This window comes from Canis aureus, chromosome 23, assembly GCF_053574225.1.
Source record: "Canis aureus isolate CA01 chromosome 23, VMU_Caureus_v.1.0, whole genome shotgun sequence".
NCBI classification, from domain to species: domain Eukaryota; kingdom Metazoa; phylum Chordata; class Mammalia; order Carnivora; family Canidae; genus Canis; species Canis aureus.
In genome coordinates this window covers 21,616,094-21,632,588 of record NC_135633.1, presented here as the reverse complement: position 1 = coordinate 21,632,588, position 16,495 = coordinate 21,616,094, and the positions used below count along the sequence as shown (strand labels likewise).

At 39.5% G+C, this 16,495-nt stretch overlaps 1 pseudogene; it reads right to left on the bottom strand.

The window, feature by feature from the left end:
• Positions 1 to 1,286: 1,286 nt before the first annotated feature.
• On the bottom strand, positions 1,287 to 2,469 carry LOC144295314 (intraflagellar transport protein 52 homolog pseudogene; annotated as a pseudogene).
• Positions 2,470 to 16,495: the final 14,026 nt, after the last annotated feature.

Genomic DNA, 16,495 nt, shown 5'->3' with positions numbered 1-16,495 from the left:
TGATTGTTCTTTTGGTTTCATGGGTTTTGCCTAACCCAATGTCATAAATATTTGTTTCTACATTATCTTCTAAGGGTTTTATACTTTTAGTTCTCACATATTATATATGATGTATGAGGAAAGGGTCCAACTGCACCTTTTTGCATGTGGATATCCAATTATCCGAGTATCATCTGTTGAAAAGACTATTCCTTCCATTGAATTGATTTGATAAATTTGTTGAAAACCAGTTAATCATAAGTGTGAAGGTTTATTTCTGAATTCTCAATTCTATTCCACTGAATTATATGCATATCCCTATATCAATACCATCCTGTTTTGATTACTATAACTGTGTAGTAAATTTGAAGTGTGAGTCCTCCAACTTTGTTCTTTTTTAAGATTTTTTAGCTGTTCTTAGTACCTTGAATTTCCATGTGAATTTTAGGATGAACTTGTCCATTTCTGCCAAAAAGGCAGTTGGGATTTTGATAGGGATTTCATGGAATCTATGGATCTATTTGAGGAGTATTGCCATCTCAATGATATTAATACTTCTAATCCATGAACACAAGATATCATTACCTTTATTTAGTTCATCTTTAATTTCTTCAAAATGTTTTGTTGTTTTCAGAGTACACACTTTTTATTCCTTTTATTACATTTACTCCTAGATATTTCATTATTTATGTTTTCAATGTAATTGTTTTATTTCAGTTTTGAATAGTTCATTAATAGTGTAAAAAATACAAATAATTTTTGTGCAAATGACTTTATATCCTGCAACCCTGCTAAACTCATTTATTAGTTATAATAGTTATAATAGTTTTGAGTGGATCTTCTACATACAAGATTATGTTGTTGGGGTACCTGGGTGGCTCAGTGGTTGAATGTCTGCTTTTGGCTCAGGTTGTAGCCCTGGGTCCTGGGATCAAGTCCCACATCAGTCCCACATAAAGTCCCTTGTGGGGAGCCTGCTTCTTCCTCTGCCTATGTCTCTGCCTCTCTCTGTGTGTGTCTCTCATGAATAAATAAATAAAATCTTTTTTAAAAAGATAATGTTGTCTTCAAATAGAGATAGTTTTACTCTTTCCTTTACAATTAGAATGTCTTTTTTTTAAGTACAGGTTCAGTCAGATTTCATTTTAAAAATGGAACGTATCTTACACAAGGATCTTTTTAAAAATGTAGTCACTACAGGAGATGCACAGACCTATAACTCATGGGTTAAAGAGTGTATAGACAATTTTGTAAGGATTTGAAAAACAATTCAAAAATAGTTTACAAAGAGAATCAGGAAACAGAAGATGCTTCAAGAGGCATGATACTCAGAAATTGTTCTGGAATGCTGGTTCACTTGTATCAGTGTCATGTTCCTGGTTCAATTTCTTGAACTCACCACTTGGAAGAAGATATGCTCAAAAGAATATGTTTGGCATCTTGTTGGTCCTTTGGTAGTTTATTAGTTACTCCAAGAATGTCACCACACTTTCTGACATAGAATTCCAGGTCTTCTTCAGTACATTTATTGGTAATCTGAACAAGGCGGGCCTTCTCAGAAGAAAATGTCTCATCTAAGTCAAATAGCTCCAGTGGAGGAAACTGAAACAGGGAAGGAAAACTGCTGGCTGAAGGGCTGGCAGTGGCCTCTCAAACTGAGGTTGGATGAGGGGGAGAGGTTCATATTTCACATGCAGCTGTTCATGGGCCTTGATGACTTTGGGGAGGGAAGTGGTATCCAGTTGGTAAATGAACAGGTTGAAGAGGATGGTAAAGTCTCTCGGGTTCTCATTGCCCTCCTAGAGACACACTCGAAGCTGCTCTGACAGGGTGTCTGCTGGGCAGCATCATGTTGTCAGAAATCTCTGGGTCCTTAGCATCGATCTGGTTTAGGTGGATGTCTCCCATTGTGAGCCACTGGAAAACAACATCCATGATTTTGCTGCTTTCTTCTTTATCCTAATATTAGTCACTGAACATGTGACATGAGCCAAGGACTACCAGCTTTCCACCTTGGTTCTTCGAGTGACAGAAAGCCAGAATGGGTCTGTTAAGTGATAAATAGAGCCTGTGGACAGAACAGCCACTGCTGGTTCCATGACACTCAGTGTGGCACCAAAAGGATAGGCAAAGGTGAGAGCCTGAGCATTGTTTTCATTGCTTTCCTCATCAATGATTCCAGGCACAGCGTTCCCTGCAGCACAGCTAATTTCCCTATTCAGGACTCCATTGGAAACTAGAGCTTCTTTAGGATGGAAATACTTATAATATACATTTCTAACCACAGCATCATTATTAACCATGATTCCATATTATTCTAGAAGAAAGTTAATATTGGTGTCAAATCTGGATTCTCCCCCTCTCTTAGCATCACAAGGATATCACCACCACCATGAAGGTATTTCTTCAGGACTTCAAACTCAGCTGCAGTAAATTTTTCCTTTGGCCCAGTTTTACTCCAATTAGCTTCTCAGATGTGATTTCATCTTTTAAGCTCTGAGTCTTCCAATTACTCTGAAGTCTTCTCTGTATGGATTTGTGACCACCATCTTCACCTGACTCTGGCCAGCATCAGAATTTTTTTTTAAAGATTTTATTTATTTATTTGAGAAAAAGAGAGATAGCAAGAGAGATCATGAGCAGGGAGGAGAGAGAAAAGCAGGCTCAACACTGAGCAGGGAGCCTGACACTGGGCTTGATCCCAGGACCCTGAGATCATGACCTGAGCCAAAGGCAGATGCTTGACCAATTGAGCCATCCAAGTGTCCCCAAAATGTCTTTTATTTCAGTTTTTTCCTTCTGTCTTAGATAGAACCTTAGTATAATGTTGAATAGAAGTGGTGGGAACAGATATCTGTATTTCATTCCTGATCTTAGAGGGAAAACATTCCATCTTACATCATCAGTGTGTTAGTTGTGGGGTTTTAATAGATGCCCTTTAACAGGTTGAGGTTGAGGGTATTCTCTTCTATTCCTAGCTTGTAAATATTTTTATCTTGAAGGAGTATGAGATTTTGTCAAGTGCTTTTTCTACATCCTGAGATGATCATGTGGTTTGGATTTATATTCCATTGACATGGCATAGTACATTGATTTTCAGATGTTAAATCAATCTTGTATTTCAGAGATAAAACACACCTAATTATAACATATAATCATTTTTATGCATTGCCAAATTCTGTTGCTAATATTTTCTTGAGAATTTTTGTGTCTAAACATGCATTTTGAATGCTAACAATTTCTTTAATCAAACAGACTCTCCCAAACTACTGAGACATAGGACACTGCAGACATAGGACCTTTATTTACAACTGGAGTTACTGGGATGCCTGGGTGGCTCAGGAGTTGAGTGTCTGCCTTCGGCTCAGGGTGTGATTCCCAGTCCAGGGATCAAATCCCAGATTGGGATCCCTGCAGGGAATCTGCTTCTCCTTCTACCTGTATCTGCCTCTCTGTCTCTCATGAATAAATAAATTAAATCTTTAAAAAAAAAAAAACCTGGAGTTACCATATGGCTGCCAACCACAGAGATGCATGTTACAGAAACAAGAAGAGAAAAAGAGACTGAGCTCTACATGCCCATCATTTTTCTTCTTTATATTACTTACTCATATTGAGACACTCCTACTCTGAAAAGAGGGTGAAGGGTGAACAGAAGCCAGTAGTATTCTAACAATATACTGGCCTACATAACCAGTGAAATATCAAGAAGGGGAAAGGTGTGCCTCACTAATATTAGTCAAGAATTCATTAGGATTATGTTTAGCTGTATAAGAGACACTAGATTATAGTGGCTTAACCAGACTGAAGTTTATTTCTCTCATCACACACATACACACACACACACACACACACACACACACACACAGAATCAGGAAGTTCAGAGTTGTTATGACACTTCCATTATACCAACAAAAGACAAGGCTTTTTCTATTTTTCTGCTCTTCCATTCAAAGCAATGACCACCATCCTCAACATTCAACTCCAAACAAAAAAGAAAAGATGGAAAAGGAAGCTTCCACAGACCTTTATATGTGATTGGTAAGAAATTAATCTGATGTTCATATCTAACAGCAGAGAAGATTCCCAAGTACTTTAGCTTTCCAGTATCTATGATCTTTCCAGTATCATAGATCTTTCCAGTATCTATGATAAAGGAAAGTTATACATTGAATGAATGTTGAATATCTAACACTCAGTAATAACAGATAATGTACATCATGTTCTTGGCATGTCTTATTCTCAGACATTGATAAAATTATAAGTCATGAAGAAAATCTCAAAAATTCTAAAGAGTAAAAAAGTTGCAAAGATCTCTGGATCAACATGATAAACTTAGCACTCCCTTCCTCCTCCTACTCTAAAACCTATCAATACTGACAAGATATTCAAAAATAAATCAACGCATAATAACAAATGGAGAGTGTTTTATGAAACAGAAACACGAGGCAATTCTAAAAGATGAAAGATTACTGTGAAAGAATGATAGGAGCCCAAAAGGTGCACAGGAAAAAAATCCCACAAAAATAATGTTGAATCAGATTCAGAGATCCCTGATGCTACAAGAAGCAGAGAGCCATGAGAAAAATCAAGCTGCTGATAAATGAGCAGCTCAGGATAGTAGGCAGGTCTGTCATCCTGCACATACATTCCTGAAGAAATCGGCCAAAAGTCAAGAAACTGTGGTGGATGTTTCAGAATATTAAAAATTGGGTCAGAAAACAGGACAGTGACCCACATGGCTATAATCATACCCCATGAAGCACAGGGAATATGCTCAAGTATAAATCAAGCTATTAGCACACCCTACATCTCCTGTAATGCACCAATCAAATACAGCAGCTTCCTGATTGCCCACTAGGAAAAAAACCAAGAGATCAAAATGGCTAAACTTCAGACAGTTTCTGCAAGACTATAGGCCAATGTCCTTTGTTTTCTTAGAGCACTTGCTGGAGCAAATTTGTAATTATAAGTTCTTTCTGTGTCCCTTTACAGTGTATAGAAATCTTGTCCTAACTTCTTGCCAGTTTTGCATCCTAGGAAATGTCCTCAAGAACCTGGGAATTATCTAATGTAAACACTGAAATAGATAGTACCCTATCTCCCAGTCCCTGTAAAGTGTACCAGTCTAATTTCTAAGGGTGCCAATTAACAAACACAGATGCCTAATCACAGACAAAAACATTGGCAATCTCAGGAATAATTCAATGTGCTTGACACATCCCATTGATCAATCTCCCACCGAAGTCCTCCAGTACATTTTCCACTTGCTCACCCCAGGGCTTAAACCCATTCCACCTGACACCTTACCCCAGCTCAGCTCTGCCTTTGTGTTAATGAAACTCGGTATTCATACTTGATCTGTGCTCTCTTCTCCATTGTTGGCATTAGTGTAAGAATAAAATTAACTTCTACTTGCTCATCCTGTCCGTTGCAATTTAACACCAAAAACAACCAGATATTTGAGCAAAATCAACATGAGAAAGTGGCATCAAAGTTAATAAACATAATCCATGACTGAAGAGATAGAATAAATTCAGCATCAATCAAAAAAGTTCCTTTCAAGGTAATCTTCTCTCTGCCAACTCCCTACTTCAAAAATCTAGTGACTCCTCCCTCACATCTAAAGCTGGTAACAAGTGCTGTTACTAACCCAAGGTCACTGCATTATCTTTTAGGGTCTTTTACTGATGACATCCTTATAAATAGTCCCTTTATACATAAATCCTTCTCTAATTGTTTTACTTCTCTAATTGTTTTACCCATCTAGTCCCTATTGGGACTCTCTCTAATTCAATGCTCATTCAATTAGGCAATATGGAAGTCATTAGCAAAAGCAGTTTCAATATAGCAATAGGACAGATTTTATTTTTTTTTAAGATTTTATTTATTTATTCATGAGAGACACAGAGAGAGAGAGAGTGAGGCAGAGACACAGGCAGAGGGAGAAGCAGGCTCCATGCATGGAGCCCGACGTGGGACTCGATCTGGGGTCTCTAGGATCACACCCCCGGCCAAAGGCAGGCCTGAACCACCGGGGCTGCCCTAGGACGGATTTTAGATGATCACAGATTTAAAATGTGAGGAAGTGAGAGCAATATACAAAGATGATTCTTACAAGAGATTGAGTCAGTGAAAGAAAGATCCTGGAAATGCAGGTTGCAACTGGGAAGTGCCATGAAAGGACTCAGGCACAAGTGTGTGCAATAGAGATTTTTTTTAAGTTCTCAGTCCTTGGAATCTTCAATTATTGAGCTAAAAGATTTAGGAAAAGACTACTGACACAGGCAAAGGAAGATACAGTCCCTTCCCTTCTGCTATCACTTGTTTTGAATGCACAACACCAATGATACACTATGAAACAACTTGAGGATAACTGAATTTCACTTTTGCCTTTGTGCAATCCAAACACAGAAAATTGCATCGAGCTGAGAGTAAGCATCCTAGGATACACACACACACACACACACACACACACACACAGACTTCTAACATCCACCAGCTACCTTATCTCACTTCACAACTTTCTGAGTTCAGACAAAGCTCTTTACACCACTTCACCATAGCTCACAAGCTGAAGCCCTTCCACACACTTCCACAAGCAAATCTCATGTCCTTCACAAAGTATTAAATTAATCGCAGTATTTGTATTTCTTATGACACTTTGACACTTTAATATGTGTCAAACTACACTAGGTTTATACTAGTTTTCTATCTTTTTTCCGTGTCACTGATAACATTTTTGAGTACTATGCTCCTAATTCCATTTTTTCATAAATCCTGTGGTTTCTCATGGGGGGGGGGTTGCATAGCCCAGTGATTCTGAAGAACTCCTGTGTCCCATTACAAAAGAATAGACAACTTGCTAGAGTCAGTGGAGAGGAAACCAAGCCTAGACAAGAAAGGCAAACATGCTTTCTTCCAACATTTCAACCTGACAGAGCAGTCCATCTGCTGGGCCCATGCCCTGGGCCTAGGTTTGTTCGCAGAGTGGCTGAGGCAGGCCTCCAAAGTCACTTGGGGCTCTTCCTGCTGGAGTGAGACAACCTGCCCCAGGAGGAGTAGGGTGACACTGAGGAGTGCTATGTTTTAGGCATGGGGCAGGGGGGAGGGGGCAGTCACATCAAGACCAGGTGATTTCAGAGCTGTGATTTACATCCAAAACCCCAGGAGTGGTAGGAGAGGGACATATCTGCTCTGAGCAACAAAACGCCGAGCATAGGCAGCAACAGCCAGGAGAGGGGAAGCAGCCCAGAAGTTAAGAACCAGCCCAGGGGCATCTTCATGGAATCTCCTGCAGGAGTAAGTAAATCAGCCACTATCACAGACACTGGGATGGGACTCAATGGAGGTAGTTCCCCTCTGAGGATTCTGTCCCTGTCTATGAATCTGGCTCACTGTCCTTGGATTTCTCAACTTGCCTTTCCTTACCTTCCATCAGTCTCTTCACCTGGGCAGGGGTTAAGAACTGTATGTGGGGATGAGGGCAAAGAGTTGCTGCTGAGCTCTGATGTGACCATATTGCAGACAGTGGGGCTCTTGAGCCAGGGGAATGTGCAAAGAAAACCCCTTGGCTGCGATAGTGTCAGGCACACAGGAGACTTAGACAAAGTTTTTGAGTTTTGTGATCTTAGGTAACTCCTCACACTGTTCCACCCCCTTCTCCAAGCTATCTGGGAATACTCCTAGTTTGGGAGTCCAAGAGGACCTGATGAACTGGGTCTCTTGGGAACCTTCATCTCACCTTATGTTATGGTGCTACTGGGTGCTAGTAGTTGTGATGTGAGTGACAGGATTTGAAACTGACTTGAAATTCAAATCTATATCCATCTACTTGAGTCCATAGATCATCCTTCTAAATATTATACCACTAGCAGCATCCTGAAATTTTATCTTGAACCTTTCCAGAATTTCTTAACAAAACTATATTTTTTTCCTGCTTTTCAAAGTATCCTGTATTGAACTCCGCAGTTTGATATCTGCATGAGTTTGGGCAGCTAATTCACCCTATATAAAAGTAGTCATTGGATTTTTATTATTATCATTCTTTTTTAAAATTTGTTTTATTTATTTACTTACAAACATATAGTATAAAACCCAGGGCTCATCCCCTCAAGTGCCCTCCTCAGTGTCCATCATCCAGTTACACCAACCCCCTATCCAACTACATTTATGCAATCCTTTGTTTTTTCCCAGAGTTAGGAGTCTTTCATGGTTTGTCTCCCTCTTGAATTTTTCCCACACAGTTCATCTCCTTTTCCATATAATCCCTTTCACTATTTCTTATATTCCCGTGTGAGTGAAACTATATGATGATTGACCTTCTCCGGTTGACTTATTTCACTCAACATAATAACCTCCACTTCAATCCACATAGAAGCAAATGGTGGGTATGCATCCTTTCTGACAGCTGAGTGATATTCCATTGTATGTATATATAGAATATCTTTATCCATTCACTTTCGATGGACACCAAGGCTCCTTTCACAGTATGGCTATTGTGGACATTGCTGCTATAAACATTGGGATACAGGTGTTCCAGCGTTTCACTGCATCTCTATCTTTGGGGTAAATAGCCAGTACTGCAATTGCTGAGTTGTAGGGTAGCTCTATTTTCAAATTTGAGGAACCTCCACACTGTTTTCCACAATCGCCCTACCAGTTCACATTCCCACCAACAGTGCAAGAGGGTTCCCCTTCTCCACATCCTCTCCAGCATTTGTTGTTTCTCGTCTTGTTAATGTTCCTCATTCTCACTGGTGTGAGGTGGTATCTCATTGTGGTTTTTATTTGTATTTCCCTGATGGCCAGTGATGCAGAGCATTTTCTCATGTGCTTGTTGGCCATGTCTATGTCTTCCTCTGTGAAATTTCTGTTCATGTCTTTTGTCCATTTCATGATTGGATTGTTTCTTTCTTTGGCTTTGAGTTTAATAAGATCTTTATAGATCTTGGAAACTAGCCACTTATCTGATACGTCATTTGCAAATATCTTCTCCCATTCTGTAGGTTGTCTTTTAGTTTTGTTGACTGTTTCTTTTGCTGTGCAGAAGCTTTTTATCCTGATTAAGTCCGAATAGTTCATTTTTGCTTTTGCTTCCCTTCATAGATGTATCTTGCAAGAAGTTGCTGTGGCCAAGTTCAAAAAGGGTGTTGCCTGTGTCCTCCTCCAGGATTTTGATGGTCTTGTCTCACATTTAGATCTTTCATCCATTTTGAGTTTATCTTTGTGTATGTTGTAAGAGAATGGTCTAGTTTCATTCTTCTGCATGTGGCTGCCCAATTTTCCCAGGACCATTTATTGAAGAAACTGTGTTTTTTCCAGTGGATAGTCTTTCCTGCTTTGTCAAAGATTAGTTGACCATAAAGTTGAGGGCCCATTTCTGGATTCTCTATTCTGTTCCATTGATCTACGTGTCTGTTTTTGTGCCAGTACCACACTGTCTTGATGATCACAGCTTTGTAGTACAACCTGAAATCTGGCATTCTGATACCTCTGGCAATGGTTTTCTTTTTCAATATTCCTCTGGCTATTTGGGGTTTTTTCTGACTCCACACAAATCTTAAGATGATTTGTTCCAATTCTCTAAAGAAAGTCCATGGTATTGTGATAGGGATTGCATTGGATGTGTAAATTGCCCTGGATAGCATTGACATTTTCACAATATTTATTGTTCCAGTCCATGAGTATGGAATGTTTTTCCATCTCTTTGTGTCTTCCTCGATTTCTTTCAGAAGTGTTCTGTAGTTTTTAGGATATAGATCCTTTACCGCTTTCGTTAGGTTTATTCCTAGGTATCTTATGGTTTGGGATGCAATTGCAAATGGGATTGATTCCTTAATTTCTCTTAATTCCTCTTAATTCAGTCTCATTGTTGGTGTGTAGAAATGCCACTGATTTCTGGGCATTGAGATTGTATCCTGCCACACTGCTGAATTGCTGTATGAGTTCTAGCAATCTGGGGTGGAGTCTTTTGGGTTTTCTATATATAGTACCATGTCATCTGCGAAGAGAGAGAGTTTGGCTTCTTCTTTGCCAATTTAAATGCCTTTGATTTCTTTTTGTTGCCTGATTGCTGAGGCTAGGACTTCTTGTACCATGCTGAACAACAGCGGTGAGAATGGACATCCCTGTATTGTTCCTGATCTTAGGAGAAAGGCTCTCAGTGTTCCCCCATTGAGTATGATGTTTGCCCTGGGATTTTCATAAATGGCTTTTAAGATATTGAGGAATGTTCCCTCTATCCCTACTTTTTGAAGAGTTTTAATAAGGAATGGATGTTGTATTTTGTCAAATGCTTTTTCTGCATCTATTGCGAGGATCATATGGTTCTTGTTTTTTCTCTTGTTGATAGGATCTATCACGTTGATTGTTTTGACGAGTGTTGAACCAGCCTTGCATCCTGGGGATAAATTCCACTTGGTCATGGTGAATAATCCTCTTAATATACTGTTTGTTCCTATTGGCTAGTATCTTGTTGAGAATTTTAGCATCTGTGTTCATCAGGGATATTTGTCTCTAATTCTTTTTGGTGGGTTCTATGTATCATTTTGGAATCAAGGTAATGCTTGCCTCATAAAACAAGTTTGCAAGTATTCCCTCCCTTTCTATCATTTGACACAGCTTTAGTAGAATAGGTATTATTTCTTCTTTAAACGTTTGATAGAATTCCCCTGGGAAGTCATCTGGCCCTGGACTTTTATGTCTTGGGAGGTTTTTGATGACTGCTTCAATTTCCTCCCTGGTTATCGGCCTGATCAGGTTTTCTCCTTTTTCCTATTTAGTTTTAGTAGTTTATATGTTTCAAGAAATGCATCCATTTCTTCTAGATTGCCTAATTTGTTGGGATATAGCTGCTCATAATACGTTTTTAAAATCACTTGTATTTCCTTGGTATTGGTTGTGATCTCTCCTCTTTCATCCATGATTTTATTAATTTCAGCCTTTTCTCTTCTCTTTATAATAAGGCTGACTAGGGGTTTATCTATATTATTAATTCTTTCAAAGAACCAGCTTCTGGTTTTGTTGATCTGTTCTACACTTCTTCTGGTTGTTATTTCATTGAGTTCTGCTCCAATTTTATCATCTCTCTTCTTCTGCTCCATGTAGGCTTTACTTGATGTTCTTTTTCCAATTCCTTTAGGTGCAAGTTTAGCCTGTGTATTTGAATTTTTTTCCAATGTTTTGTGGGAGGCTTGTATTGCAATGTATTTCCCTCTCGGGACTGCTTTTGCTGTATCCCAAATATTTTGAATGGTTTTATTTTCATATTCATTAGTTTCCATGAATCTTTTTAATTCTTCTCTAATTTGCCGGTTGACTTTCATCTTTTAGCAGGATGAAAGATGGCTCTTTAACCTCCATGTGTTTGAGTTTCTTCCAAATTTCTTCTCGTGATTGAGTTCAAGTTTCAAAGCATTTATGGTCTGAAAATATGCAGGGGACAATCCCAATCTATTGGTATTGGTTGAGACCTGTTTTGTGACCCAGTATGTGGTCTATTCTGGAGAAGTTCCATGTGCACTTGAGAAGAATGTGTATTCAGTTGCATTTGAATGGGAAGTTCTGTATATATCTGTGAAATCCATCTGGTCCAGTGCATCATTTAAAGCTCTTGTTTTTTGGAGATGTTGTGCTTAGAATATCTGTCATTTGCAGAAAGTTCCGTGTTGAAGTCTCCTACTATTAATGTATTATCTAAGTATGTCTTTACGTTGGTTATTAATTCATTGATATACTTGGTAGCTCCCACATTCGGGGCATAAATACTCAAGATTGTTAGGTCCTCTTGTTGGATAGATCCTTTAAGTACGATATAGTGTCCCTCTTCCTCTCTTACTACAGTCTTTGGGATAAACTTTAATTTATCTGATATGAGGACTGCTACCCTAGCTTTCTTTTGAGGACCATTTGAATGGTAAGTGATTCTCCACCCCTTCATTTTCAGGCTGTACATATCCTTAGGTCTAAAAGGAGTCTCTTGTAGACAGCATATAGATGGGTCTTGCTTTTCTATCCAGTCTGAAACCCTGCGCCTTTTGATGGGATCATTATCCCATACACGTGTAGAGTTACTATTGAAAGATATGAATTTAGTGTCATCATAATACCTATTCAGTCCCTGTTTTTGTGGATTATTTCTTTCGGCTTACTCTTTCTTTTACAGGGTCCCCCTTAATATTTCTTGCAAAGCTGGTTTGGTGGTCACATATTCATTCAGTTTCTGCCTATATTGGAAGCTCTTTATTTCTCCTTCTATTCTGAATGAGAGGCTTGCTGGCTAAAGTATTCTTGGTTGCGTGTTCTTCTCATAGGATCCTGAATGTATCCTGCCATCCTTGTCTGGCCTACCAGGTCTCTGTGGAGAGGGCTGCTGTTAATCTAATATTTCTCCCCATATAAGTTAGGGATCTCTTGTCTCTTGCTGCTTTAATGATTTTCTCTTTATCTTTGGAATTTGCAAGTTTCACTATTAAATGTCAAGGTTTGACATTTGTGAAATATTGTGAATAAAAATGAATGATTTTTATTGATTTTAGGGGAGGAACCTCTCTATCTCCTGGATCTGAATGCCTGTTTCCTTCCCCAAGTTAGGGAAGTTCTCAGCTACAATTTGTTCAAATATGTTTTCTGGCCCTCTGTCCCTTTCGGTGCCCTCTGGAACCCCAATTAAACATAGATTTTTTTTTTCCTTCTGAGGCTGTCATTTATTTCCCTTAACCTGTCCTCATAGTCTTTTAATTGTTTTTCTCTTTTTTCCTCGGCCTCCTTCCTTGCCATCAACTTGTCTTCTATGTCACTCACTGTTTCTTCTACCTCATTAACCCTCATCGTTAGGGCCTCCAGTTTGGATTGCATCTCATTTAATTGATTTTTAGTATTGGCCTGATTAGATCTAAATTCTGCAGTCATGAAGTCTCTCGAATCCTTTATGATTTTTTTCCAGAGCCACCAGTAGCTTTATAATTGTGCTTCTGAATTGGCTTTCTGACATCAAATTGTAATCCAAATTCTGTAACTCTGTGGGAGAGAGTACTGTTTCTGATTCTTTCTTTTGTGGTAAATTCTTCCTTCTAGTCATTTTGCTCAATGCAGAGTGGCTAAAACAAGTTGTACTTGTTGGAAGCACAAACTCTTCTCTCTGTAGCCTTCCAGCTATTCTCTTTAAATCTCACGTCAAATACATTGGTTTTTCAGGATAATTTGAAAGTTATCTAGGTAAGTTGGTGGGGACAGGTGACTTGGGGATCCTACTTCTCTGCCATCTTGCCCCACCCCCTATGGCCTGGGTTTACATTTTTAGTTGACTCCAACTTGAATGAAAGTCTGAAGAGTGTTCAAGAGCCTCCATCAAAAAGATAATATGAAGACATGAAGGAATTAATTTATGTATAATACATGAGTCCAGCACTATTATAAGTTTTATTTATATATTGATTCCTCTAACCTTCACAAGAATCCTATGATGTGGGTGTGGTATTATTATTTTCATGTTCAATAAGGAAACTAAGACTCACAGAGATAAAGTGATTGTTTTTAAAGTAACACAGTTTATGAGTGATGGTGCTGGGATTTTAACTCTGGTAGCCCATTCTACAGCCTTTTTCATCATAGCACGCTGCTCTCCATTCTACATCACATTGGTGGCAATTTGCATTATTGAGATGTCATATTGATAAACATTCCACAGATGTTTCATTTTGTACTGATAAGGTTTTTCACAGTGATGAGCCAATTCTAGATTCCTATTTTGAGGATCTGCTCTTGGGTCACCTTCTAGTACCAAGTACTGTATCATGCAGGGTATAAGCAGGAAACAGTACTAGGAAAGGGTTTAACTGAAAGGAATTTAAAAACAGAGTATTTATAGAGGTGTTGGTAGGGTCAGGAACCAACAAGAAGAACCCAAGAGCTAGCAACGTCAGGAAGCCACTACCACCCAGGTCTGAAGGGGTAAGGGAAGGGAGTAGTATTACTCCAATATGAGGGACTCCAGAACTGTGGAAGAGGGACTCCTTACAAGGATCTCTGGCTAGGAAGAAACACAAACATAGCTAGAACTGTATCAAACCAAAAGGTGGGGTAGGAATAAGTACCCCAGCCTCCTTCCTCCCATATTTGATTTCCTGCAGGTGACTCCTGTTGTCTGAACTTGGAAGTTGGGGAACCTAGCTGAAGCAGGACATAGAGATCAGCCTCCTTGAGCACAGAGCAGGACAAAGAAAAAGGAAATGAATTTGTGGCTAAATAGAGAATAAACAGCCAAACTGTTTGCTTTTTCTGTGGTTGAACTCAAGAGAAAAATGTCACACAATGAATTTGAATGGTTTTCCTTTAACTTCTTCATCTCAAATCCCCAAGAGATACTCAATAATGTCTGTGATTATAATACCTAATCAGTAATGTGGTTCTAATTACACTGAGGAGGTAGGAAATCAGATTACATATGACTTTGATTTCATTAATAAACATTATTTAATGTTTTGATCTTACTATATTCTAAACACTGTGTTTGATACCACGTTAATGAGAAATAAAATTGACATGGATCCAGTGTTCATGAAGCTAACTGTCCAGTTCAGGTGTAGTGTTGAGTAGGCCATATTAAGATTAAGAAAGTTTTATTTTAGGAACAGTGGGAAGGTACTGATACTATAATGTAATGTAATTACTATAAGGGAATCCTAATGCAGGCAGGGACCTTACTTTACTCACCTTTATCCCTGCGACTAATCTAGGACTGGACATACAGTTGATAATAGAAAATGGATACATATGGTATACTTGAAACTGAAGTGATATTATGTGTGAACTACACTTGAATAAAGAAATTCTGATGGAGAGGCATGATAATGAAAGAGTAGGGGTCCTCAACCCCACAAACTTACCTAGACAACCTTCAAAATATCCTGAACACCTATGATTTCGACCTGAGATTTAAAGAGAGAACAGCTAGAATGCTACAGAGAGAAAGGTTTTTGCTTCTTACAAGGTTGGAAGGCGAAAAAATAAAAAAGAATAAAGTGGGGGAGGGGAACTGAGACTAGCAGGGATAAGGTGGAGTAGCAAAAGCCTCCGGAGCAGGTAAGCTCAGCCATGGAGAAGCGGGAACTTTAAAAATCCACACGGAGTTTTCCCTGATGGAAAAGTGCTTAGTCAGGAAATTGTGCAGAATCGCAGGAGGGGCAGTGAAGCTTCAAGATTCCTGGAGTCACTATAAGAGGAGGGGCGCCTGGGGGAAAGCTCACTGCAAACCGCAGTCTGATATCAGTAAAGCGATGGAGTGCCGCAGCCTTCCAGGGCATTTGGGAGAAACCAGTTGGTTAGGTGGGCCGGCTCCAGAGCTCCTTTACCCTAAAGCTGGGCAATGGATAGAGGTGGCTGTACTCTGATCCCTTCTGGAGAGGTGGTCCCCAGGAGTATGGGTCCAGCATCACAGGGCCCTGGATCCCAGGATGCCCAAGCAGACAAAGCCCATGATCTTTTGTTCCCCTTGAGACAGGCAGAAATAGAGAGGGCACAGGAAAGCAAGAACTCTCCTGCTGCTGGGTGCCCCACAAGCTGTACAGATCAGTGCGCCCATGCCTGCCCCCAAGAACATCTAAGCCAGTGACAACTGGGAGACTGCGGTTAGTTACTTGCAGGGAGGTCAATTCCAGAGCTGGAAATCTGGCCACCACCATTGTTGTTTAATCAAGATAAAAAACTTCTGCACAGCAAAAGAAACAGTCAACAAAACTAAAAGACAACCTACAGAATGGGAGAAGATATTTGCAAATGACCTATCAGATAAAGGGCCAGTATCCAAGATCTGTAAAGAACTTATTAAACTCAACACCAAAGAAACAAACAATCCAATCATGAAATGGGCAAAAGACATGAACAGAAATCTCACAGAGGAAGACATAGACATGGCCAACATGCACATGAGAAAATGCTCTGCATCACTTGCCATCAGGGAAATACAAATCAAAACCACAATGAGATACCACCTCACACCAGTGAGAATGGGGAAAATTAACAAGATGGGAAACAACAAATGTTGGAGAGGATGCGGAGAAGGGGAACCCTCTTGCACTGTTGGTGGGAATGTGAACTAGTGTAGCCACTCTGGAAATCTGTGTGGAGGTTCCTCATAGAGTTAAAAATAGATCTGCCCTACGACCCAGCAATTGCACTGTTGGGGATTTACCCCAAAGATACAGATGTAGTGAAACGCTGGAACACCTGCATTCCAATGTTTCTAGCAGCAATGTCCACAAGAGCCAAACTGTGAAAGGAGCCTTGGTGTCCATCAAAAGATGAATGGACAACTTAACTGGGCTAAGGAATGCCCAGATAGCTGTGGTCTATGTATACAATGGAATGTTACTCAGCCATTAGAAATGACAAATACCCACCATTTACTTCAACATGGATGGAACTGGAGGGTATTATGCTGAGTGAAGTAAGTCAATCGGAGAAGGACAAACATTATATGCTCTCATTCATTGGGGGAATATAAAAAATAGTGAAA